The sequence below is a fragment of the Artibeus jamaicensis genome, unplaced genomic scaffold (assembly GCF_021234435.1).
Source record: "Artibeus jamaicensis isolate MK-2021 breed Jamaican fruit bat unplaced genomic scaffold, CSHL_Jam_final contig_519, whole genome shotgun sequence".
Taxonomy (NCBI): domain Eukaryota; kingdom Metazoa; phylum Chordata; class Mammalia; order Chiroptera; family Phyllostomidae; genus Artibeus; species Artibeus jamaicensis.
Genome location: NW_026521871.1, coordinates 8,240,849 through 8,264,631, shown reverse-complemented (window position 1 = coordinate 8,264,631; position 23,783 = coordinate 8,240,849). Strand labels below are relative to the sequence as shown.

Genomic DNA, 23,783 nt, shown 5'->3' with positions numbered 1-23,783 from the left:
GGGAGACAGGCATTAAACAAAGAACTACCTAATTACAATGGTAATGAATGCCATAAAGAAGAAGCCTAAGGTATCACAAAAGGAGACCTGACCTAATTTAAGGTGGTAGGAAATGTGGCCTTGAGGTAGTTTCACCAAAGGTGGGGAGTCTGGTTTAGGGGAGAACATGTCAGGTTTCAGTTGGAGCATTCTAGCCTCCTGGAAGGTGCCCAGTAAATGAAGCTGCTATTATTATTATTATTATTATTAATTCATTCAACAAATATTTATTATCAACCATGTGTGATGTGTTACTTAGCATACTGAGGATACAGTAAATATATGCACTTGAGCAAATAGCTTTGCTTTTTGAGCTTTAGTAGGTCCATCAGTAAAATACAGGTGTTAATAGTAGCTGCTCCTTTAGTACTTTTTTGAGGATTCAGTAAAATGATGTATGTCATGTGTTTAACAATGCTTTACATAGGCAGAAGATAATGTATGCTAAAAATATTGTTATTGTTAATTAGTCTAGACTAGAAATATAAATTACAGGGCCCAATGCAAAGTAAAAATGCAGGGCCCCTTGTTTAAAGATTATTAAGCATTTCAATGCTGCAACAGCAGAACATTAAACCAAATGTGGGGCTCTGTGTGGCTGTGCAGTTACCGTTCATGAAGACGGCCCTGTCACTAATTACGTCATGTCTGTGTATTTATATAGCTCACCTATTCAAAAAGACTGAACTTTCCTGGGGGACACATTCCAGAACTCATCTGTTAAATTAGTTTATGAGGATAAAATATAAACATATTCAATATACCAATGGTTGATTGGTACTTACATTGTTCTCAACATTTTAATATGAAAAAATTTAAATAACAATATTAAAAGAGTTTTATAGTGAACACAAGTATAGATACCACTTAGATTTACAATTAACATTTTATTATATTTGCTTTGTCATATCTCTACTCACCTATATTAATTCCTCAATCCATCCATTAATCCATCTTGGTTTTGGAGCATTTCAGAGTAAATTCTAGATATCACTATCACTACCTAAGGTCCAATTTGTTTGTTTTTCTTTCAATGTAAAATTGACATACGGAGTAATATACAAATCTTAAGACTAACTTCACTGAGTTTTAACAAATGTATATATCTCTGTAACACAAGCTTGTAGAACATTACCATCACCCTAAAATGTTTATTCATACTTTTTCCCAAACAATCCCAATCTCAATCTCTCCCAAGGACAACTACTGTTCTGACTTCTTTTTGTGTGTCTGTGTTCCTAAATTTTCAAAACGAGCCTTTATAAATGCTTAGTTCAGTGTTTTCTTACATGGATGCATAGAATATTCTGCAGTCTGTAAATTAAGAAAAATTAGTCTAGGATACTCTGGTGCACTCAACGAATACTTGTTGAGTGAAAGAGTGACACTAGGGATATCACTTTATTGTTTTTCTTTAATTGTTTCATTTTTTGGTAAAAGTGATACAACATGTACTCCAGAAAAAATGTAAATAATATGAAAAATACAGAAAGGAAATAATAATCATCCTTCAGGGAGAAATAAACATTTTGCATACTTTGATGAAATTTCTCCCAGATAGCTTTTTATATACATATAGTGACCTATGCAGAAAATTTATAAAAATGGCAAACACATATATAATCTCTTTCTATCACTTAACAATATGCTATAGATATTTTCTTTTTTTTCCTCATCAATAAATATAGGGTGGAATTATCATTTTTTCAGGTTTTAAAGCTTTTTATTTGCATATTTTAAAAAGTTGTGTGTTCCAATAATTAAAATAATTTTAACGAAAAAATAGCGCTCTGGTTAAACTGCATTTTACAGCCTGCAAGAAACCTTGGACCAGTTTGGTTTTACTCTAGATTTCACTGTCATCCCACCCAGCTTCTTCCTTTACCAACATGCAAGTTCTTTTCCTTCCCTGCCAGCTAGAGAGGCAGATGGGAGAGGGAAGTGGGGCCTTCATTGTCAGTAGTTCTGATGTGAAAAGGGGCAGCACAGTCATTTTAACTGATCCAACCTCTTTAAAGCTTACAAAGTCAAACAGCTAAAAGAAGATAAGAAGGCAATGCTTGTGGAATGTACAGCGCATATTGGCAGTGCATGCTTCATTATGATTCGCCTGCTTGCTTCTCCTGTTCAATCGTTTCTTTGGAAGGCAGTGATTTTTCTCTTGCGTTTCTGTCTTCTTCAATTTCAACTTATAGAATTTCTCAGTCTTGGCCATATCGGGTTTATCAGACATGGCTGCTGAGGAAGCCAAGGGAGCACAAGAATGTGAGAAGAATCTGATCTGCTGGGTGACCGCCACGGAATCTAGAATCATCATTTTTAATGGCCACACTAGATGGACATACCATTCTTTAATTAACCAGTTACCTACCCATGAACACTTAAGATTCTTTCCAAATTTTCAATATTAACTGAAATATTTCAATAGACTTCCTTGTACATACATCTTTCTCTGAAGTGTATAATTACTTCCTTCCGATAAATTGTTAGGGTTGAGATGACTGGGTTAAAAACCTGAGTTTATGTTACATGCTGCTTTATGACACCAAAATGCCCTCCAAAAAGGAGGCACTAATTTATATCCACTTGCTGGCTAAGGACATAGAATATTTTCTATTCTTAAGAACTTGTTTCAAGTTCTTAAGAATAGAAAATAAATGTTAGTTTGATCATTTTTTTCCTTTAAGATAGAAAAGGGAGAAACACACGAAATGCTAACATGCCTAGATTTAAACCAGCAAGCATGTGTGTATATATAGACATACCCCTAAAAGCACTGCAAATCAATTCAGTTGAACTCAATTCCATAAACAAGCATTATACATCTACTATGCACAAAGCTAAGGCTAGCTGCTTGAGCAAAAATATGAGAAGTTATGAACTCAATATTCATAATACTCATACAGTAATAGGACAGTTTCCTTGGCTATAGTAATTTATCTTTGCTTAAGCCTACATGATGAGAAAGGACCCTAAGCATTTACTACTAAAGGGGCACTGACTACTATGTTAAATTTGGTAAAGCTCAAAAGATATAAATGAAAAGTCTTTCTCCTTCCCTTGTTTCCCAGATGTATTCCCACCTATTGTTCCCCTCTCCACAGGTTATCACTGTTACTGATTTCTTGTATATCTTTCCAGAAAATGCTCTGTGTATAGGTGTACAGGCATGTGCTTAAACAGGCAAAAGCATTAACTGTCTACTCATTGCTTACTCATTCAATCAGAGTTTAAAATACAGTAGTATTATATTTACACATAATTTCGCAAATTGCTCTTAAAATCAAACCTTGGAAATTGTTTCATTATCTAGTCATATGGAGTTGCTTCATTTATTTTTTAACTTGGAGATTGTTTCATAATCCACTCTTAGGGAGCTGCTTCATTCTTTTATTTTTATCATCTACACAATTTACCATTAGATGAATATATTTAATCAATACTCTATTGATTGACCCTTAAATTGGTTCAATTGGTTCAATTGATTGTATTTTGCTAATACAATCCTGCAAAAACACCTTTATAGATAGTGAAATCATTTTGGAATAAGAAATGACTATATGAAGGTAGTAATGATTGGTTTCAAATCAAGTTAGTAAGTACTTGTTGGAGACATTTCTTGGGTAATAGATGAATATTAAAAGTACAAAGCGTATATGAGACTATACAAGGGGGATGCCTCCAAAATGAATTATCTTCTGGAGGGCAGGTCCCTTGAAACACAGGCTTCCTCCAGTAGGTGAGTGTTTAGGAACTCATCTGTATCAGTGTACCAGCCGGCATTGTTGTGAGAAGCTGCACTGGGCTTCAGTGAGTTTTTTTGAAGACTCTTTCAACACGTTTGTCCATTCCATGATGGGTAATTTAAAAGTTCAGCTGCCCACACAGCACTGAGTATTCAGCAGTTTTTGACCAAAAAATGGTGTGACCCCTGTCCCCCATCCCCCTCTGTTCACCTGATCTTACCCTGAGTGACTTTTTTTTGTTTCCTGGGATAAAAAAAAGTACCCAAAGAGAAAGGTTTTGCTGATGTGGATGAAATGAAACAAAACAACACAAAGGCAGAAGCACTAAAAGATACCAAAATTGGCCAGTTCAGAAACTGTTTTAAAAAATGGAAAAAGAGTCAAAAAGTCTTGATGGGTGTATTGCATCAAATTAAGAGTACTTTGAAGGTGACTGTGAAGTTTGAACATGAAAGAATAAATACATGGTTCTTAATAAATAAATTCCAGGGTTTTTTGGGTCCCTCCTCACGTGCTATGTCTGAGATACGTTCCTCCAAACAAAAGAAAACCATAAAAGCCAACAGGAAATCTCCACCCACTTAGAATACTTAGGAGGAATAAATAGATAGGCTTTATCCAGTGTTTTCTAGGTCCACAATGGAGCTTTGTCACATTAATAGCAAAAACTTATTGTACAGTCCATGCCTTGGCACTAAGAACTTCCCCTAGAAAGTTTGGATCTAGCAATAGAGACATACAAATATTCATCTGTCACACAAATAATTCATCAAAAGGCCTTTGGACACACAAGCAGAGGAACAGATTTCCTTTCACCCCTCCCATTAATTTTTTTAAGCTTCATTTTGAAATAATTACACTTAGAAAAAAGTTTCAAGAATAGTATAGAAGACTCCCATACACTCTTTATTCAAATTTACTATTTTTTAACACTAGCCACATTTCTTCTCTTTCTTCCTCTCTCTCTCATTTTATATGCATGTGTATATATTTTTTCATTTCAAGTTTTTAATTAAAGCTGTGTATAAGATTACATTATTCCTGCATCTTCTCAATTGTTTCTTCCTTGTATTTGTCCTTTTCCTTTCCCACTTGGTGATATTTGGCTTTACGTTCCAAGATCTTTTTGCAGTCTTTGTCCAGTTTTATTCTAGTGATAATCACCTTGCTGGGGTGAATGCCCACATGAACAGTTGTGCCATTAGCTTTCTCCCATTGCACTTTTTCGATGTGGAGGATGTATTTCTTCTCGTAAACCTGGACTACTTTGCCAATTTGCTGCCCTTTGTAATGTCCTCACACAACCTGAACTTCATTATCCTTTCAGATGGGCGTGGATTGAATATGTGCTTCTGTCTCAGCTTTGGAAAAAGGAGAAGATATAACCTTCCTGCAGATGTGGGGAGGTGCATTGGAATGCCTTTTATGGTTCCTGCTCTGGTCAGAAGTCACAAAGGATTGAACTTCATTTTGACCACTGGTGCCTCAGCGATGGCCACAAAAGGGCTATGTATTTTATTTTTAACAAATTGTGTATTCTTTTTTATTTTTTAGAATACATTTATTGATTATGCTATTACAGTTGTCCCATTTCCCTCCTCTTTTTTCCCCTCAACCCTGCACCCCATCACCCACTCACATTCCATACCCCCTTAATTCATGTCCATGGGTTGTACATATAAGTACTTTGGCTTCTACATTTTCTATACTATTCTTAACCTCATCCTATTTTGTACCTATTGTTTATGCTATTTATTCCCTCTACCTTTTCTCCCTTTCTCCCCCTACCTTGCTCCCCGCTGATAACCCTCCATGCTATTTCCATGTCTGTGATTCTGTTCCTGATTCTGTTCCTGTGATTCTGGTTGTTTGCTTAGTTTGTTTGTTTGTTTTAGGTCCCATGATTGATAGCTGTGTGTTTGTTGTCATTTTACTGTTTTTGGTTTTTAATCTTTTCCTTTTCCTTAGATAAGCCCCTTTAGTATTTTATATAGTAAGGGCTTTGTGATGATGGAATCCTTTAACTTGACCTTATCTGGGAAACAATTTACCTGCCTTTTCATTCTAAATTAGCTTTGCTGGATAGAGCAATCTTGGATGTAGGTCTTTGGATTTCATGACTTGGAATACTTCTTTCCAGCCCCTTCTTGCCTGTAAGGCCTCTTTTGAGAAATCAGCTGACAGTCTAATGGGGACTCCTTTGTAGGTAACTGTCTCCTTTTCTCTTGATGCTTTCAAGATTCTTCCCTTATCTTTAATCTTGGGTAATGTAATTCTGATTGCCTTGGTGTGTGCTTCCTTGGGACTCTCTGAGTTTCCTAGACTTCCTGAAAGTCTGTTTTCCTTTGCCAGATTAGGGAAGTTCTCCATTATTTTTTCAAATAAGTTTTCAATTTCTTACTCTTCCTTTTCTCCTTCTGGCACTCCTATGATTTGGATGTTAGAACGTTTAAAGTTGTCCCGGAGGTTCCTAAGCCTCTCCTTATGTTTTTGAATTTTTATTTCTTCATTCTGTTCTGGTTGAATGTTTATTTCTTCCTTCTTGTCCAAAACTTTGATTTGAGTCACAGTTTTTTTCCATTACTGTTGGTTTCCTGTGCATTTTCCTTTATTTCATGTTTCATAGCCTTTACTTTTTCCTTTACTTTATGACCATACTCAACCATTTCTGTGAGAATCCTGATTACTAGTGTTTTGAACTGTGCATCTGATAGGTTGGCTATCACTTCATTGCTTAGTTGTATTTTTTCTGGAGCTTTGATGTGTTCTTTCATTTGCACCACATCTTTTTTGTCATGACTCACCTGTTATGTAGTAAGGGGTGGAGCCTTAGGTATAGGCTTAGGTTAATGCATTGTGGCTCTGTATGTGAGGGAGGGGTCCAAGAGGGAACAGTGCCACTTGCTCCGCTCTGGATAGGCTTTCAGTTACTTCCTCCACTACTCACAAGCAAATTGGGCTCTTCTGATGCTGATTCCTGGGTGGGTGGGTTTGCGTACATTCTTGTACCCTATGGGTCTCTCCAAAGAACTCTGCTGTGAGGCTGGGAGTTTCTCCCACTGCCACAACCCCAACAGGATTTTTCAGTCAGAAGTTTTGAGGCTTTTATTCCCATGCTGGAATCTTAGTTTTCATGGTCTGTCTCACTCCCCACTTGTTCCTCCCTGTTTATCCACTCACAAATGTGGAACTTCCCAGTCCATCTACTGTCACCTCACCTGGTCTGAGAGCCACTGCCTTGCCCAGTCTGGTTATCCAGCTGCCACCTTGCTGCAAGTCCTCTCTGCCCCAGCTGCCCTTCTCTGCCCTTCCTGTCCATTTGGATGAGTGTTTCTTCTTTAACTCCTTGGTTGTCAAACTTCCATACGGTTCTATTTTCTGGCAGTTCTGGTTGTGTTTCTGTTTTTAAAGTTGTTGTCCTTTTAGTTGTGCAAGGAGGCACTACGTATCCACCTACACCTCTATCTTGGCTGGAAGTCTGTGGGTGTGTATATATTTTTTAAATAAATATTTTATATTAATATTTAATATATTGGGTTGGCCAAATAGTCCATATGATTCTTTCCATAGAATAAAAGACATGTTTTTCATTTTTCCTAATAACTTGATTTATTGGATATTTTGAGTACGTTGGCTATCTCCTGCGTGTATAATGTTGATTGTTCTCAATTAATGGCTCTAGTTGATCCTTATCAACTTCAACTGGTCTACCAGACTGTGGAGCATCATCCAGTGAGAAATCTCCAGCACAAAACTTTGCAAACCACTGTTGACATGTTTGATTAGTCACAGCACCTTCCCCATACACTGCACAAATCTTTTTTTGTGTTTTAGTTGCATTTTTACCTTTCTTGAAATAATAAAGCATAATATGCCAAAAATGTTGCTTATTTTCTTCTATCTTCAATACTTAAAATGGCTACGAAACAGCTCACAAATTTTGATTAGTTTTTTAAAAATGCACACTAATATGATACCTGTTGAAATACAATCCAACAAAAAATTTTTGAATGAAGTTAAAGACAACTAAGGGCTACTAGAGCCATCTTGTGGAAAAAACAAATGAACTTTTTGGCTAAACTAATATAATATATAAGGTTTTTTCTGAATTATTTGAAGGTAGGTTACATATATAATGTCCCTATAGCCCTTGGTACTTCAGTATATATTTCCTAAAATCAGGAATATTCCATTGATTTGGAGGGAAACTCTGACCTGGCTACTTCCAACTGTCCTTTTAGGGAACTGTGGACTTTAACAGGTAGAAGGAACCGGAAGGTACCTAGTTCAATCTCTTTCTGTACACATAGTGAAAACCAGAATTAGTAAATGAGTCATCCAAGGTCACATTGCTGGCATCTGGCAGAATATTTTCTCTTCTGGCACTCCCCAAGGTATTAGGGATCATCTGGTCAAAACTGTTCAATAAATTTTACAAATGAGGACACTATGGCTCAAAGAAAGTTTATGATTTGTCTAAGGCTACATAGGAAGTCACCTGCCTGAATTTCATAAGAAGCTACGTGTCTTTGCTAAGAGGCTCAAGTAGAAGACTAATTTTCTTGAATGCATGTGCAGTGAATAAGCTAAGTGAATAGCTAATGTTTTTGCCTGCCCAGCAATTCTTCGCCCTCCTTTTGGCAAGAGCTTTGGAAAAACGTCCCTCCTCCATTGGATACAAAGTTAATGGGAGTGTCCTTCAAAGTACCTCATCCTTGTGGCCATGAAATGTGCATGTAACCCAACCTAGATCAGTGGTTTCTGGGGTATTTGAATTTTGAGTAAAGGGTCTCAAGGAGTAAAAAATTGTAATCTGATTCCCTCTAAAGGGGATGCCCTGAAGAGGATAGTTATTAGCTTTGGTCGCCTATATGCTCTGCTTCCCCATCCTACCTGAGACTTCCTTCTTCAGCATTTATTTTCACTCTCCCAGGTATCCCCATGTGTTTCCAATAATTTTCATAGGCTTATATTGGCCAGGGTTAGATTCTGTTTCTTGCCAAACCTGGATCCTAAACAATAATAGTAGACTTGAAAAAAAATTTGCTTTCAGAAACACTTGCCCAAGCAGAACTGTGACTTAGGTTGCATAGAAAAATGTTGGGCCTCAGTATACCCTTCCACAAAGTTAAATGTGGAAGTGCTTTTCAGGCTCATCACTCTGCTATTCAGTTTAACTTACAACATTCCACCTTTACACTCCCAGAAGTGACTGTTCCTGGAAATGAAGGGCAATCTTTCTGTTAGCTGTAGCTTTTAGAAATATCTCCAGCATGGGAGTACCACTTAGTGGTTATTTTAACTCTATTTTCCCCAAACTGATCCATCTGGGCTGTTACAGTGTTGAAATACAATCTGATTTGAGCACAAAGGATCGAGGTGGGCTCCCTGCCTGATTGATTCTAGGGCCTTTTGCCAGCAGGAAGTGAAGACACCATTTATAGATTGTCTTTCCTGACAATCTATTCCTGGTGTCATAAGAAGCCTTTTGGAAGGAACTCACACATATGCAAGAATGGCATTCAGACACTGTAGTCTGAATCTGTATCTAGGAAGAAAATCATAGAAGCATAATCATCTGCAAAGAGGTTCCCAAGCTCATGTTGAAAACAGCTTTATCTTTCTTAAATTTTTACTTTAACATTATTTAAAATAATCTAACTATATACTACATGTAACTATATATATAATTATAATTTATAGTTTAGTATTTTTAAAACATTATTACATAGCATTTAGCTTCTCATTAGCTATTCAAGAATGAGTATTTGTATAGCCAAAGATCCAATCAATTAACAAATTGTTTTTGTGCCTACTATGTGCCAGGCACTGTATAAGTTGCTGGAGAAAGGTAGGAAGGAAAACCAGACAGGGTCCTTACCTTGCCTTACCTTACCCTACCATACCTTACTTTACAATACTTACAGTTCAGAGGCAAACAAACATTAAAGATGTTATCCTCATACCCCATTATAAATTGTTACTAGTGCTATGAATAAGAATAGTAAACAACTTTATTCAAAACAAATAGTTTCCATAATACCAAGTGAATTTCCTAAAAGAACCTTCCCCTGTATCCCCTCTATTCATTAGCCTATAAAAGGTCTGTAGGACATCCAGTTAAGATGGCAACATAGTGCACATGGTTTACCTCCTTGCACAACCACATCAAAACTGCAACTAAACTATAGAACAACTATCACTCAGAACTGTCTAAAATTGAGTTGAAAGGAAGTCTGACAACTATGGAATTAAAGAAACCACATCCATTCACAATGGTAGGTAGGGAAGAGAAGCAGAATGGGCCGGTCCCACGTACACCTGTGGTTGATAAAAATTAGGGAGGGAGATCTTGGGAACGAGGAGTCCTAGCCCCACATCAGGCCCCCCAGCCCAAGGTTTCAGTGCCAGGAAGATAAGTCCCCATAATTTATGGGTACAAAAATCAGCAGGGATTGAGTCAGTGAAAGACACTTTTGGAGTCCCAAGCAGTAACCCTTAAAAACCCCAAACGTGGACTTACTCAAACTCATTCTCTCTGAGCTCCAGCACCAGAGCAGCAGATAGAAAGGCATACAGGAACGAATTGACGTGTCTGACATAAAAGTAAAAAATAGGGGATGTCTTTCTCCCAGACAGAAAGGTAGGCAGAGGCCATTGTCCCTTTCTCAGCCCTCCTCCCACAGATCCATAGAGCCAGTCATACATGAAACTCCATCAACCTGGCTAACACTATTTGCCCTGCCCTGGAGATCCTTTGAGACTCCGTCCCATCCAATGTATGGTTCTACCTAAGCTGTTAACAGTGATTTTTTCATATAAATGGTCTTGGTTAATGCTTCAAAACTTCCAAATTCCTCTCAAACAATAGCTGGCTCCAGTGAGCACCCAGCCCCCATACCTCTTGTGAAATGGCCCCAGGTTCAGCCCTAGTAACAGCCAGCTTACATTCACAGCTTGGCTTCTGCTGGGGATCTCCAGGTACAGCACAAGTAGTGGCCGTCTCAGATTGCTTCATAGCTCAGGCAAGGTGGCCCCAGGTGGAACACAAGTGGGGGCTGACTTGGCCTGCACAGCCCTGGAAACCCCAGAGCCTACACACCCAATGGACAGCTACAGACCATGTTGGGGCATCACCACTCTTCCCTATACAGCTGACCATCCATGGAGGACAGAGATTGGTGATTAGTGGTCAAAGCCAGTCCTCACAGCTGACTGACCTGGGTAAATCCCTCCCATTGACCTGCCAACAATTAAAGCTCAAGTACAAGAGGAGGGTGTATTCAGCCCACATGAAGGGTGCACCTCGAGTATGCAGGTTATGCTACTGGGACCTATAGAACACTCCCTACATTAGGCCACACAGAATCATAGCAACTCTATGTAATATATAGAAACAATCACAGGAAGGCTGCCAAAATGAGGATACAAGGAAGCATGGCCCAAATGAAAGAACAATTCAAAACTCCAGAAAATGAACTAAACAAAATGGAAATAAACAATCTATCAGATGCAGAGTTCAAAACACTGGTTATAAGGATGCTCAAGGAATTTAGTGAGGACCTCAAGAGCATAAAAAAGATCCAGTCAGAAGTGAAGGGTACGCTAGTTGAAATCAATAACAATTTATAAGGAATCCACAGTATAGTGGATGAAGCTGAGAATCAAATCAATGATTTGTAACATAAGGAAGCAAACAACAACCAATCACAACAGAGAGAGGGGGGAAATTTAAAAAAAAACAAGGATAGTGTAAGCATCTTCTAGGACAGCTTCAAGTGTTCCACCATTTGCATTATTGGGATCCCAGGAGAAGAAGAGAAAGAGCAAGAAACTGGAAATCTCTTTGAAACAATGATGAAAGAAAAATACCCTAATTTGGTGAAGGAAATAGACATGCAAGTCCGAGGAGCATAGAGAGTCACAAGCATGATGGATGCAAAGAGGCCCACTCCAAGACAAATCACAATTAAAATGCCAAAGGTTAAAGATAAAGAGAGAATCTCAAAAGCAGTAAGAAAAAAGCGGTTAGTTACCTATAAGGGTATTTCCATGAAACTGTCAGCTGATTTCTCAAAAGAAACTATGCAGGCTAGAAGGGATTGGCAAGATATATTCAAAGTAATGAAAGGTGGGGACCTACAGCCAAGACTACTCTAACCAGCAAAGATTTCATTTAGAATCGAAGGGCAAATAAAGAGCTGCCCAGACAAGAAAAAAACTAAAGGAGTTTATCACCAAAACAATATTATGTGAAATGTTAGATAGACTTATTTAAGAAAAAGAAGAAAATCAAAACTATGAAAAATAAAATGGCAATAAATACATATCTACCAATAATGAATCTATAAAACAAACTAAGCAAACAAGAATGGAGACAGAATCAGGGATATGGAGAGCACTTTGATAGTCGCCAGAAGGGAGGGGCATGTAGAGGAATGGGTGAAGAGGTGAGGGGATTAAGAAGTGCAAATAGGTAGTTACAAAATAGCCATGGGATGTAAAGTATAGTTTAGGAAATGGAGTAACCAAAGAACTTAAATGAATGACCCATGGATATGAACAATGGTGTGGGGATTGCCTGAGGGAGTAGGGGTTGCTAAGTGGAGGGGAGCAAAGGAGGAAAAATTGGGACAATTGTAATAGCATAATCAATAACACATAATTTAAAAAATAAATGGTCTGTAAATATATCTTTACAATCCTGGTGACAAAACTATAGAAGAGCTAGTGCCCCTTTCAAAACAAAAGCTAGGGGTTCTGCATTTATTTTCTCATTGCATTAAATGTAATGTATTCAAAGCCAAGTAGAAAAGGAAAATCACTCAAACTTAATGTCCTAACAGATAAAAGGCCACCATTTAAAAGGCAAATATAAATGTGGAGATGTACACATTTTCTGTTGTTGCTGTAATAAATAACCACAAATTTAGTGGTGTAAAACAATACAGACTTGGACTTCCAGGCAAGATGGAGGCGTAGGTGGAAATACTGCACCTCGCGTGGCACAACCAAAATTAAGGACAACAAAGATTTAGAAACAAAAACACAACTAAATGAGACAGAAAATTGAACTGTACTGAAGTCCAACAACTATGAACCATTCATCCTGACCAGTAAGAGGGGTTGAGTCGGCGGTCAGCAGAGAGGCGTCATGGCAGGAAAAAGCCATGGCTGCTGGACTAACCCAGGTGCACAAGTGGCGGTTGGCAGATCCCAGGTGTGGGGGGCAACAGGCAGGCACAGTGAGGGTACAAGGTGGCTGGCTGACTGCAGTCACACATTCATGGGCAGATAAACCAGGTTAAAAGACAGACAGTGAGAAAGACTGCACAATCCAGGGTCCCAGTGCTGGGAAATAAAGCCTAAAAGCACCAATTGAAAAAAACTTTTTAATCAGGTTAAGGTGCCGGGAGAGGCTCCCAGCCTCACAGGAGAGTTTGTTGGAGAGACCCACAGGGTCCTAGAATGTACACAAGCTCACCCACCTGGGAACCAACACCAGAAGGGCCCAATTTGCTTGTGGGAAGTGGCAGAGGGGACCAAAATCCAAGAGAGCGCCCCCAAACTGCCAATGTTCTCTCTCTGACCCTGCCCCTAGTCACAACCCAGCAACTAGGTTGACCTGCTCGGGAGAACACCTAGGCCTTTGCCTGTCATCTATAACAGGCGCGAACAGACAAAAACATTATGGCTCAAGCAGAAGAACAATTCAGAGCCCCAGAGCCAATACTTCTAAGCGACCAAGAGATAGCCAACCTATCAGATGCACAGTTCAAAACACTGGTGATCAGGTTGCTCACAAAAATGGTTGATTTTAGTTGCAAATTAGATGAAAAAAATGAAGGCTACACTAAGTGAAATGAAGGAAAATGCACAGGGAACCAATAGTGATGGAAAGGAAACTGGGACTCACATCAATGGAGTGGACCAGAAGGAAGAAAGAAACATCCAACCAGAACAGAATGAAGAAATAAAAATTCAAAAACATGAGGATAGGCTTAGGAACCTCCAGGACAGCTTTAAATGTTCCAACATCCACAGGTACCAGAAGGAGAAGAGGAAGAGCAACAAATGGAAAAGTTATTTGAACAAATAACAAAGGAGAACTTCCCCAATCTGGCAAAGGAAATAGACTTCCAGGAAGTCCAGGAAGCTCAGAGAGTCCCAAAGAACTTGGACCCAAGAAGGAACATACCAAGGCACATCATAATTACATTTGCCAAGATTAAAATGAAGGAGAGAATCCTAGAAGCAGCAAGAGATAAAGAGACAGTCACCTACAAAGGAATTCCCATCAGACTGTCATCTGATTTCTCAAGAGACCTTACAGGCAAGAAGGGTCTGGAAAGAGGTATTCCAAGTCATGAAATCCAAAGACCTACATCCAAGATTGCTCTATCCAGCAAAGCTTTCATTTAGAATGGAAGGTCAGATAAAGCGCTTCTCAGATGAGATCAAATTGAAGGAGTTCATCATCACCAAGCCCTTATTATATGAAATGTTAAAGGGACTTATCTAAGAAAAATAAGATTAAAAAATATGAACAATATGAACAGCAAAAAGACAGTAAACTCACAGTTATTAACAACCATACCTAAAACAAAAGCAAACTAAGAGGACAGCTAGATCAGGAGCAGAACCATAGAAATGGAGATCATGTGGAGGGTTATCTACAGGGGAGTGGGAGGAGGAGAAGGGGGGAGAAGGTACAGAGAATAAGTAGCATAGATGGTAGGTAGAAAATAGATGGGGGAGGACAAGAATAGTATGGGAAATGTAGAAGCTAAAGAACTTGTGACACATGGACATGAACTAAAGAGGGGGCATGGGGGGAAAGGGATGTGCAGGATGGAGGGGAATGAAGGGGGGAAATGGGACAACCGTAATGGCATAATCAATAAAATATATAAAAAATAATAAAATGCCAAAAATATAATGCCACAACAATATAAACATATTATCTTAAACTTGTAAAAGTCCATGGAGTCTCACTAAGCTAAACTCAAGGTGTTGGCAGAACTGAATTCCTTTCTGAAAGCTCTAGGAGACTATCAGTTTCCTTGCCTTTTTCCAGCTTCTCAAGGCTTCCTTCATTCCTTGGTTTTTGGACCTCTTCTTCCATCTGCAAGTACAGCAACAGGTTGAGTCTTCATGTCACATATCTCTGTTCTGACCTCTCCCTCTCTCTTCTGCTTTTAAGGGATCATGTGATTTAAAGTAGCTTCACCCAGATGATCTAGGATAATATCCCCAGCTCAAATCCTATACCTTTAATCATACCTGCAAAATCTCCTTTGCTTAACATTAGGTGCTCAGGATTATGACATGGACATCTTTGAGGTATCATTATTCTGCTTACCACAGAAGGCATAGAAAATGTTTTTGTTAAGGCTGAAAAAAAGTAGTGATACTTCCTTCTGTGTGGATAAAGCAATAAGGACAAGATGATACCATTTTTCTCTATAGCACCAAACTGCTTATGGTGATTATCTTTGGGCAGTGGGACTATGGGTAATTTTTATTTTTCTGTTTTCTAAGTTTTGTACATTAAACATAAAATACTTTCAAAAACCATATATTGTGGTTATTTAGGAAAATATATTATTAAGAAATGCATGCTAACTATTTTGGAATAAAGTGTAATGATGTCTGCAACTTAGTGTCAAAGAGTTCTGGAAACACATAGCTAGAAACATAAGGAAAACATGGCCAAATGATAACAACTTTGAATCCAGGAGCAATGGAGATATATATAATAAGCTTCTCTGATATTTTAATTGGTCAGTTAATGTATACATATATGCATTGTAATTTATTTCAATTTTTCTGTACATTTGAAAATTTTTATAATAAAAAGTTATAATTAAATGTAAAATTTTAATGAACACAGATTCTATATTTTATTCTCATCATTATTTTCAAAAATAACTTTAGCATCTAAGCTAGAGGGGATAATAATTTACAAAATCAAGGCAAGTTTTCTTTTGCAACCAACTTTGCCATCGATGCCAAGTTATATAACTAGACCCTCAGAAATTGGGACATGGACCTGTCTGGTTTCATTTAAAAAGGTCTCAAAGATCTCTGAGAAATCTATCCATTCTCCAAAGTATAGCTATTTGGTGAAATGCTGTTGGCCATTATCAGTGACAGTGCTGTACAATAGTAACAGGAATGTATTTCTCTAAAACAAAAGCTCTGATGGAGCTAATTAAAAGGAAATAAATAATTATACTAAAAAACAATGATTCAAAAATGTCATGGTTTTTCTAGAACAATGAATATACTTTAAAAATATCTATTTTACTTGATATTTTTATAGAGACAGGAAGGAAGAGAGAGTGAGGGAGATCGAGAATGAGGGAGAGACAGAGAGACAGAAAGAGAGAGAATCAATTTGTTTTTTCACTCATTTATGCATTCATTGGTTGATTCTTCTATGTGTCTTGAAACCACTATTTTGGAATACCAAGACAATGTTCTAATCAACTGAGCTACCTGGCCAGGGCCTTAAAATATATTTTTAAAATCACTAGATGAACATAACCACCACATATGAACTCTCTCTGATATTTTAATTGGTTATTTAATTAAGTTACTTAAAAACAAACCCAGGTATACCAATGAAAATTCAGAAAGAAAATGCCTTATATGGCTTTCTGACCCATCCCTTTTTTCTTAAGCATTTGCTGCATTCTAAGTAACATTCTTAAATTGATTATTAAAAGTAAGAAAACACTTTCAGTAATCAAAAGGGATCTTATGAAAAATAATAAAAATAAATATAATTTCTTCCCTTTTTCCCTTTCCCCCCAATACTGACTTTTTGCTATTGACATGAAATATTTACCACTTTTAGGAATAATATTGACATAATGAAGTATTTACATAGTTTACAAACTGTTAACAGTAGTTAGCTCTAGACTGAGGATTTATGATGAGGCTAGTGAAGACTTTCTTTTCCTTACTATGCTCATTTGAATATTTGCAATGTACCAGTTTTATCAACCCCTTCCCCTTCAAATTCAATAAATGTATTTTTTAAAAACAGCATGTACTTTAGATTCAGCATGGTGATTTACAATCAATCGCTGAACCTCTTTAGTTCTCAGTTTTCCTACATATAAAATGGGATTAATACCACACAGGGATGTCATGAGAAAAATGCCTTATCATGTGGCAAATACACATTCAATAAGTGTTCCTTCTCTGAGCCTCAGGTTCTTTGCCTACAAAATGAGGAATTCTTTTGAGAGTTCATATTTTGATACCCTCTTTTTATGTTCACAGAAAAAGACTGCTGATTGAAAAATAAAAGTCTTTACTTGTCTTCAGGTAATTATTATTCTTTTATTTCCTGTTGAACCAGGAAGCCAAAAACAGATGAGCAGTACTTCTGGAATGTTTGGGCCACTCCACCCCAGGCACCTGGGAAATTACAGGGTATTTCCACTCATTAGAATCTCCCTGATGAGGAGAGCCTTCCTTAGTGGGAAAAGGATCAAACTTCTTTTTAATAAGCCAATGAGTGCCATTAAAAATATGTACTCTCAATTTTAATATTTGACTATTTAGGCCTCATCTTTAATTAGTTTGCTTACCTATATTTCCAATCCAACTACTCCTCTTAAGCAGTTATGCAAGTGTTCCATAATTCATTATATCAAATGTCATTGGTTAAAGTCCAATTAGATCATTATAAGTTAGGGAGGGAGTGTTGCATTTTAAGTAAATTTAAAGAGTTGTCTCCTACACATCTGAAATGCTAATAATTTCCTGTCTTTCATTGTATCAGTGTAATAAATGTACAATTCTCTGTTTCTCTAAGATTGAAAATAGCATGGTTCATAGCAGTACTAATAGTGTTCTTTTTAAAATTTACCAAAAAAAAGAGAAAAAAGGTAAAAATAAAAAAGAGAGCTACAACATTGGGAAATATCATTCCAAATTTCTTAAAACATGATGTTTTTATTTAATTAACACATTGTATGGCTATAGAATCATAGAGAGTAACACCCACATGGCTTAGAATTCTAAATATCTCATACATGAGATTTCTTAAGTTTTTTCTGTGCCTGCCAAATACCAGTGGGTGAAGAACGCCTTCAATGTCATTTTGGCATTTTCAACACACTGTATAGCTTAGTAGGATCCCTTACCCTGCCATGTTATAGCAATCCAAGATTTTCTTGCAGAAAAAGCCTATTATGATTGTTTAACATTAATTTTGAGAGGTATTGTAGTAGAGCTGAACATATAGAGACACTTTTTGTTTCCACATACATGAACAAGTTTCTCTATAGATAAATTAGGAATAATACAGCTTGCTCCTTCCTGTATGTGGCAAGCTGGAAGAATTCTTCCTCTTAGTAATAATAATAAAAACTAATATTCTCTGAATACTATTTTCCAGTATCCTGGAAATAGTAGCATCATGGTAATCACTTTGTCTTGCGTTATTTTATCTTACCCTCATAAGACTCTGTGAGATATTACTCTTTTCAAATGAGGATATAAAACTCAGAAAAGTTAAATAATTTACCAATTACAGTGCTGGTAAATGGTGATGCAATATTTGATTCTGAAAGTTTGATTTTTACTACTCTACTTTGACCTCCTAGGAAAAAGATGGGAATGTTTTAAAATCCATTGGATTACCTCCAAGTCCTTCAGCAATTAAAACCACGCCTTTACGCCTTTCTACTTGACCCCCATACCTCATGCTCCAGTAACACAGAATACTTGTAATTCCCCTAAAGTCCTATTGCCTCAAGTTTCTTGGTTTTCTTGGCTTAAAATTTTGTTATCCCACTGCTACCAGAGTAGCTGGCCTACTCCTATAACTTTTCAAATCTCAGTTTAACCTGTTCTACCATACTTCCATTACTTTTTTAAATAATTTTTTTATTTTTCAAACACAGTTGACATACAATATCACATTAATTTCAGGTGTACAACCAGGTGATTAAACATCAGATAATTGACTAAGTGATTATCCTGATAAATCTAGTATGCATCTGGCACCATATATAGTTATTAGAATATTATTGATTATATTTCCTACACTGTACTTTATGTCCCCATGATTATTTTGTAACAACCAATTTGTTCTTCTTAATACCTTCACCTTTCACACCCATCCCCCCAACAACCCTCTCTTTGGCAAGTGTCAGAATGTTCTCTGTATCTATGAGTCTGTTTCTTTTCTGCTTCTTTTTTAATTTTGGTTTTTAGATTCATTTGTTGATAGTCATGTATGTATTGCCATTTTATTGTTGTTATTTCTTCTTCCTCTTCCTCTTCCTCTTCTTTTTCTTCTTCAGGAGGACCCTTTAACATTTTATGTAATATTGGTTTGGTTGTGATTAACTCCTTTTGCTTTTCCTTGTCTGGGAAGCTCTTTCTCTGTCCTTTGATTAAAAATGATAGCTTTGCTGGGTAGAGTAATCCTTGGTTGTAGATCCTTGCTTTTTGTCACTGTATATTTCTTGCCAGTTCCTTCTGGCCAGCAAAGTTCCTGTTGCAAAATCAGCTGACAATCTTGACAATCAGCTCCCTTGAAGTAACTAACTGCTTTTCTCTTGCTGCTTTTAAGGTTTTCACTTTGGGGCCCTTGCCAGGTAGCTCAATGTGTTAAAGAATTTTTTGGTACATAGAGGTTGTGGTTTTGATCCTCAGCCAGGGCACGTACATGAATCAACCAATAATGAATGCATAAATAAATAGAACAAAAATTTTTTCTCTTTCTTGCCCTCTCCTCCTATCCTCTCTCTTTCTAAAATTAAAAAAAATTAAAATTCCCTCTTTGTATTTAACCTTTTACATTTTAATTATAATATGTCTTTGTACAGGCCTCTGTGCCCATCTTGTTTGGCACTGTGCTCCCTGGACTTGTATATCTATTTTTTTCACCTGGTCAGGGAAGTGTTCTGTCATTATTTTTTCAAATAGGCATTCAGTTTCTTGCTCTGTCTTCTCCTTCCAGCAGCCTGAGGATGCAAATGGTGGTATACTTGAGTTGTCCTAGAGACTCCTTACACTACCTTCATTTTTTTGTTCTAATTGGGTTTTTTTTTAATTTTTATATTCCAAATCACTGATTTGATTCTTGGCTTCATCTACTCTACCGTTGATTCCCTGTAAATTATTCTTCATTTCAGTTAATGTATTCTTTCTGAGTGGTTCTTTTTTTATGGTTTCCATGTCACTTTTTATGGTTTCCATGTCCTTTTTTATGCTGTTAAAATTCTCTCTAAATTCATTGAGCATCCTTATAACCAGTGTTTTGAAATCTGCATCTAGTAGATTGTTTGTCTCTAGTCTGTTCTTTTTCTAGAATTTTGTTCTGTTTTTTATTTTGGGACGTCTCTTTCTCCCCTCATTTTGGCAGCCTCCCTGTGTTTGTTTCTATGTATTAGGTAGAACTGCTTTTTGTCCTGAGCTTGGCTGTGTGGCCTAATGTAGTAGGTATCCTGCAGGGTCCAGTGGCACAGCTTCCCTGTTCACCTGAGCTGGGCGATCCAGGTGCACTGTCTACCTCATGTGGGCTGTGTACTTCCTCCTGTTGTAGTTGAGCCATAATTGTTGTTGGCATGTCAGTAAGAGGGATTTACTCCCAGGCTGATTGGCTACAACAATTGCCTGTGGTCAATTGCCTGACCACAGTGGAGGGTCAGTTCTGCAGGCATCAGCCACACAGATCATACCTTACTTCAGTGGGGCTCTGATACCTGCTGAATTCACCCCTTGAGTGTGCCACTTGTGGAGGTGGGTGGGTGGTGTTTCCATGTGGTCTGAAGCTGTCCACTGAGTGCACTGGTTCTGGTGCAGGCCAAGGTCAGTTGCATCTGAGCCCTACTTGGGACATCCTACCCTCAACCCTTGGCTTGAGCTATAAAGCAATCTGCTGATACCTTGTATTTTTGTTGGGTTTGAGGTGCCCAACAGAGGCCAAGCTGTGAAGCAGAGCCAGCTGCTGCTAGTTCCAGGCCTGGGACCACTTAGTGAGAGGTACAGGCACACTGAGGCTAGATACAGTTTACTTGAGAGATTTTAAGAAATTCTGAAGCATGAGACAAGACAGGCCATTTGTAATGAAAAGTCACTTGTACAGCTTGAATGGCCCTGCACGTTTGGTGAAACAGGGTCTCAGGGAATCACCAAAGTGAGGAAACAGTGATAGCCAGGTTGATAGAGACTCTGTACAGGGAGGGCTCAAGAAAAAAATCAATGGCCTCTGTCAGAACTTTTGTTTGGGAGGAGAAAGCTGCCCTTCTACCACTTGCCCTGATGCCAGACAATTCAGTTCCTTCCTATATATCCCTGGTGCCTTTCAAGCTGCTGCCCCAGTGCTGGAGGTCAGAGGGAGCAAGTCAGAGTAAATCCCTTTGCAGGCCCTTTAAGGGAAATTGTATGCAACTCCAGTAGCCTTTTGTTTCACTCAACCTCAATCCCCACTGGTTTTTACAACCAGAAGTTATGGAGACTTCTCTTCCTGGCACTGGAACTCTGCGCTCGGGAGCCTGGTGTGGCTGAGACTCCCTTGTTCTTCAGAAAGACCTCCATAGCTGAGATGTCCCTCTTGATTTTTATCCACCACACATGGGTGTGGTACCAGCTCATTCTGTCTCTGCCCCTCCTATCAGTATCCATGAAGCTTCTTTAAATCCCTAGGTGTAGGACTTCTATTCAGCTATATTTCAGGAAGTCCTGAATGATGGTTATTCTGTAGTTTTGATATGGTCATGGGATAATATGAGTACCCTGTTTACTTATGCTGCCATCTAGGCCGTAAGTTCCATTGCTCTTGATATACTTATTATGGCAAGGATCGTATTGTGTCATCACCTAAATTGTGAGCAACTTGAGGGAGTCCTTTTTTTTCATTGTTGTAGTTCCAGTGCCTTTCAATGTATCTGTTGCACAGTAGGCATTCAATTAAATATTTGTAGAATGTATACATGAAAGAATGCATAAGTGGCTTTTAAACTGATGCACGGAACTCATTAGAAGTGTGTAGATGGATCTATATTACTTTATTCCACATAAGCCTAAAAGTTACTTGAAATAAAACTTTTCAACCTCTTATTTTAAACTTTTCAACATATCCTTATTTTTCTTTAGAATAAAGTATGTTGAACACAGTAGTAATTTAATACATATTTCCTGAATTAGTGAAGAGTCTTAGAAAAGTATGCAAGTTCTTTATAACCTAGCACGTATTCTTCCCTCCAGACTTACTTTATGCTATTCCTCCTTTCTCCTGTAGTAATGAGGAACAGTATGTAATTTTCATTCATGTATCAAATATTTTTTGAGTCACTAGTAGGTGTCAGGCACATTGGTTTGTTGTTTCAAATAGCTTTGCTCTTTTTCTTGCTATTTCTTATTTCTGAAAATTTATGAGTATGAAAATTCAGTAAATATCATATTTACTGGGGTTTTTCTGCCTTTCTTCCTTCAGTTTAGTTACCCCCACCGAGAGCTGCTCCTTGATTTCTTCAGCATCACATGCTCGCCTCCATCTTTTAGCCCTGATTACATCAAAGTAATCTCTGAGTTTGTCATCCCCCATACCCTCATCCTTATCCCACAATATCCAGGTGTGCTCTCAGAAGGAAGGATTTGAGGTTTTGTTCACCTAAATGTCTCTAGGGGCCAGCACAAAATTTAGGACAGGGCCAAAGCCCTATATATTAATACTGGAATGAAGACTAGCTACACTTTATTGAGTAACATGGATAATAATTACCTGAATTCTCATAATAACAGGTGAGTTATGAATTATCTTCATGTTATGGATTAGAAAACCAGGCTTGAAAAGGTTTGGAAACTTGCTCAAGGTGACTGTGGTGAAGTCTGTTGTCACAGGAATTTGATGACGCCACCAGTGATTCTAAGTGAGTACGACTTTTTTCCATCATCTTTTCTGGAAATTTTCTTCAAGACTTTGCAGTTTTTTCTTTTTGAGATCATATGACATCTCATCAACCTTAATATAATGAGTGGGGGAAATACTCCTTTTTTTCATATTGGAAAATTTCCAGACCTCTCTCTGGAAGGAATATGACTTTATTTTATTTTAAATTTAAATTTTTTAAGGTTTTACTTATTTATTTTTAGACAGAGGGGAAGGGAATGAGAAAGAGAAGGAGAGAAACATCCACGTGTGGTTGACTCTTGCACACTGCCAACTGGGGACCTGGCCTGTGCAACCCAGGCATGTGCCCTGATTGGGGATAGAACTGGTGACCCCTCAGTTTGCAGGTCAGCACCCAATCCACTGAGTCACACTAGCCACGGTAGGAACATGATTTTAAACTTAAGTCACACTCTTCCTGGGGTAAAAATCTGCGTTGGAACCTTGGGGTAAAATGATAAGTCTATTGAGAAGAGAGGTCAACAAAACAGAATGCAAGGACTAAGAAAAGTTTTTCTCAGCACACGATACACAATGGGAAGACTTTAGCAGGGAAGAATGGACTCTCTCACGCACAAATCCTAGGACTTGTGGGAAATTGGTTTCTTAATCCTAAGGCAGCTGTGGGAAAACTGTACCGCCCACAGGTAAAATTAATAACATCTCCTTTGGACGGGTGTGTTCTCTTTGCTCATTGTTTTTTTCAACGAGGGTTACAGTGAATAAATTGAGTGCAGGTTGGTGCCTTCCTACCAACACGGTAAAGTAGGAAGTTTACGCGTTTCATAAACCTGGGTCAAATTCTTTCTTGCCCTGAACCAACATGGTCATAGAGCTTTGCCCCGTCTTTTGAAGCTTCCGGCCCTTAAGTAAGATGGCGTCCAGAGTTAAAAATTAGCTTGCCCTTTTTTCTGCCCTAGACCATCATGGTTTCCATGGCGTCGATCACGTGACGTCCCCGCACTACGGTGCGGGAAAGGGGTTAGGAGGACCCTTGAAGGGTGCGCGTTCCCGTGCCTGTGCACCCGGTAGGTTTCAGTCAGAGTCACTATGGCGGCTGGTGCTGGCAAGGTAAG

The 23,783-nt window shown here is 38.0% G+C and overlaps 1 protein-coding gene and 2 pseudogenes across 40 annotated transcripts in view; 1 reads left to right on the top strand and 2 right to left on the bottom strand.

Moving 5' to 3' along the window:
• Window positions 1-2,138: 2,138 nt before the first annotated feature.
• LOC119043402 (thymosin beta-4-like) lies at window positions 2,139-2,387 on the bottom strand (annotated as a pseudogene).
• Window positions 2,388-4,820: 2,433 nt separating this feature from the next.
• LOC119043397 (60S ribosomal protein L26-like) lies at window positions 4,821-5,311 on the bottom strand (annotated as a pseudogene).
• Window positions 5,312-23,670: 18,359 nt separating this feature from the next.
• The window catches only part of SLMAP (sarcolemma associated protein), a 155,112-nt gene continuing 154,999 nt past the window's right edge, over window positions 23,671-23,783 (top strand). For 31 of the 40 annotated variants that reach the window (XM_037137353.2, XM_053669439.1, XM_037137344.2 and 28 more), the window contains exon 1: window positions 23,671-23,778. The gene's annotated coding sequence lies outside the window, so the exon portion shown is untranslated. The remainder of the gene's footprint in view (window positions 23,779-23,783) is intronic. The other 9 variants (XM_053669443.1, XM_053669444.1, XM_037137354.2 and 6 more) reach the window with 1 other exon arrangement.